This window comes from Chenopodium album, chromosome 8 (assembly GCF_948465745.1).
Source record: "Chenopodium album chromosome 8, dcCheAlbu1.1, whole genome shotgun sequence".
Classification (NCBI taxonomy): Eukaryota; Viridiplantae; Streptophyta; class Magnoliopsida; order Caryophyllales; family Amaranthaceae; genus Chenopodium; species Chenopodium album.
Window position 1 is genome coordinate 5,555,742 of NC_137841.1, and position 4,010 is coordinate 5,559,751.

Below are 4,010 nucleotides of genomic sequence, written 5' to 3' on the forward strand. Positions count from 1 at the left end.
TCCTTCCAAATCGGGTCTGGGGGGCAAGTTGTTTGGGTCCAATTTATCTAATTGGGCCTAGTCATGTATTTGGGTCCAATTATCTTATTGGGCCTGGTCACTAAATGACTTCATATTCCAAGGTCAAGGCCCGAGCCTCCAATCAAGCCAAGTCAACCAAGAGTCCTTTGGTCCGAATTGCCATGGTCAGCCCATGACTATTTAAAGGCTCAATTACTCTCCTCTCATCATGAGCAAAGGTATAAAAGCTTTCAATTCATTCATTAAAACAACACACAACAAAGCCTCAAGCAATTAATTCTCTTGCACAACTTTCTCTCTCTAGACACTGTTTGACTTCGGCATCGGAGGGGTCTTCCTCGGATCCACCCTCGAGGCCAGTTTACGTGTTTTAGTTGTGCAAGAAACCTTCGGCCCAGCATCTATTGGACCGGACCAGTCTTCATCCACTTCATTGGACCTTCGGCAAGGTCCCATTGTTTTCACCCGAAACAGTAAGTATGTAAGAGCTCTCAATTCGAGTATTCAAGTCGGGTTTTTGGTCGGGTCAAATCAAGTCTTGGTTCGGGTCGGGCCAATTTCAGTTTAGGTTATTCCAAGTCGTTCCCCCTTTCGTATATGGGTCGGGTTTGATTCGAGTCAAATTCAAATCGAGTTCAATTTCAGGTTCGGGTTGTGATGAGTCGGTTTTGGGTGGGTTAATAGATGGTCCATTTGGGTTCGGGTTAATGTTGAGTCGGATTTTGGTTCAACTTCAATTCGAATAAATATCGATATGGTCATGTTGAACCTATATAATTACGCCTTCTATAATTTAATCAAGCGTTATCAAGATTTTATTAAACCTATATACGAATAATAGAGAACAAAAGGTATATAAGATGAACCCGATTGAGGGTTTCAGAATTGTTCCGGTATATTAGCCAAACAAACGGTATATAATTTATTTTTAACCTTCCATGACTCGGGTCAATAACAGGTGAGTTATGTGTAACCGTATTTAGGTTCTAATTGAGTTGGGTACTAGTTCGGATTCGGATTGTTGTCGGGTCGGATTAAATCGGTTGACGGTTACTATCAGGTTGGGTGCATGTCATAACGTATTGGATCAAATCGGTTGTCGGTTAACATCAGGTCAGATTCAGGCCGGGTTACAAGTCACTAGTTTCACCCCATTGTTCAGGTATAGGTTGGGTTCAGATCATTTTTGGTTCAGGTCGGGTCAATTTTAGACAGCTCTATATGTAGTTTTTTGAATATATGTAGTATTCCCTCTTTTTTTTTTTTTTTTTTTTTTTAAATTTGCATCACTTGGGGATGCACAAGGTTTTAGGAGAGTAATATAATATTGTGGTGAGTGAATAAATTATTATAGTAAAAATAAGATGGGAGTCATGGAAGCATGAAATTAAGAAAAAGTATGTGAGGGAAAATATATTTTTTTGTTATTTAAGTGGGGACCATAGAAGAGAGAGAAATAAAAAATAATTTGAGTGGAGAAATGATAAATTATACTCCGATATAAAGTTACTAAATAGAAAAGTGATGCATTTAAAAAAATTCACCTATAAAAGGAAAGTGATGTAAATAAAAAAATGGAGAGAGTATTTAATCTGATCCGAAATTTTCAAATACTCAATATCTGATCCAGATTCGAAAATGATGGGATAGTTTGGATTTTTAATATCCGACCACTTTAATAATATTGTTTAAATACTACTATAATGACAAAATTAATTGGAAAATTTCACACCAATAATCCAACCTTTCACTCATTCTCCCAAAATAATCCAACCTTTCGATTAACTTTGAATAATCCTAAGTTTACCTATTATTCTCTCCCAGCAACCCTAGCAGGTCACCTTACCCTTTATAACCGGTTACCATCCACGTGGCACTTCTTAATTGGTCAATTTTTTTTTTACTTAAAAAAAATATTTTTAATTGAAAATAAAAATTAAAAAAAAAAAAACTTTCTCCTTTCCCCTCCTGCCCGTTTATCTCTCCTCTCCCTTCCTCCATTATCACCACCTAAACACACTCACCACCATCTACGGACTACGGTACCACCACCTACAACCACCTCAACACCACCACTCAACACAACATCCATCCACTACCAATTCAATTACCAACCAACAATTTAATCGCAACCGACGCCCTCAATATCAACGATGACACAAAGCATCAACATCGTACGACCGCAACCCAATTTAGCCCCAAATTAAATTGAGAAAGAGGGAGAAGAGAAGGACAATGGTGCAGGTTGGGGTTTTGGTTTTTGGGTAGGTGGGGTTGGGGTTTCTGGTTTTGGGTGGGACAGGGTTTAATGGTTTTGGGTTGGGGTTTCAGGTTTTGGGTGGGACAGGGTTTAATGGTTTTGGGTTGGGGTTTCAGGTTTTGGGTGGGACAGGGTTGGTGGTTTGAGTATGGGTAGGAGTGGAGGAAAGGTTTCGAGTCTGGGTTTGGTTGTGGTGAGGTAAGTGGTGGCGGAGGTTGTGATGGAGACGGGGAAAGGGAGTGGTGTGTCACTGGTGGGAGTGGCGGGCTGGCGGCAAACCAAGGAGGGTTAGGGAGTGGCTGGGGGGAGGTTGTTGGGTGGTGGTGGTTTTTAAAGGATTATGGGTATCCATCCTCCATTGATGTCACTATGTCAGGTCTTGGAACTAAGGAGGAAGAAGGAGGAAAGAATAGGAGGAAAATAAAGGAAAAATAAAAAATAAAAAAAATCTAATGTTGACTTATTCAGCCGGTTGTAGGTAAAATAGGTTTGCTAGGAGAGAATAATAGGTAAACTTAGGATTATTCAAGGTTAAACTAAAGGTTGGATTATTTTAGGAGAACCAGCGAAAGGTTTGATTATTCTTGTGAAATTTTCCAATTTATAAAGACAAATTGATATATATGGAACCTTTTTTTTTTCCCATGTTGACAATTAATTCATTTTAACAACTTGAAGAACTAGAGAGATCAAATAGGCTATAAATTTTAAAAGTCCAACAACTAATTTTCACAATTTACATATCAATCTATAACTTTATACTAAAGGTGAAACCAGAAATGACACATGTCATCTCCTGGTTAAAAATTTTCCCTCCAAAAGTTTTTTATTTTATTTTATTTTTTAGGCCAAACCTTCTTGGAGAAATTTTTAATACAAACTACTTCGTATGCAATAATATTTCATTTCCTATTTGATAAGTATATTCTATTTGTACACATTCAAACAAAGATATTATTTTTTATACAATAATATGCAATAATAGTTTGCTATCTATAAATTTGTAATGTAATTCATAGTTATTTTAATTAGTCGTGCATATATTATTCTCTCTGTTTTCTTTAGTGTGATAAATTTTTTAATTTTTTTTTAATTATAGAACTTTCATCCTATTTTACAATTAGGTATAATTTTTTATCTATAACTTTATACTAAAGGTGAAACCAGGAATGACACATGTCATCTCCTGGTTAAAAAAATTTCCCTCCAAAAGTTTTTATTTTTTTATTTTATTTTTATTTTTTAGGCCAAACCTTCTTGGAGAAGTTTTTAATACAAACTACAAGTATGCAACAATATTTCATTTCCTATTTGATAAGTATATTCTATTTGTACACATTCAAACAAAGATATTATTTTTTATACAATAATATGCAATAATAGTTTGCTATCTATAAATTTGTAATGTAATTCATAGTTATTTTTTATTTTTTATTTTTTAGGCCAAACCTTCTTGGAGAAGTTTTTAATACAAACTACAAGTATGCAACAATATTTCATTTCCTATTTGATAAGTATATTCTATTTGTACACGAGGGAGCCCCAATAAATCTCTGAGATTAACATTTCAAGTTAATCTCCCCTAACAATTTCTCGCATTGATTTCTGTGCCACTTTATTATTTCACTTTTATTATTTTGAAAATAAACATAAAACAATATATTGTGAGAGGAGATATATTTTCAAGTTTATCACAGAGATAAACATGAATTTTCCCATTTGTACACAT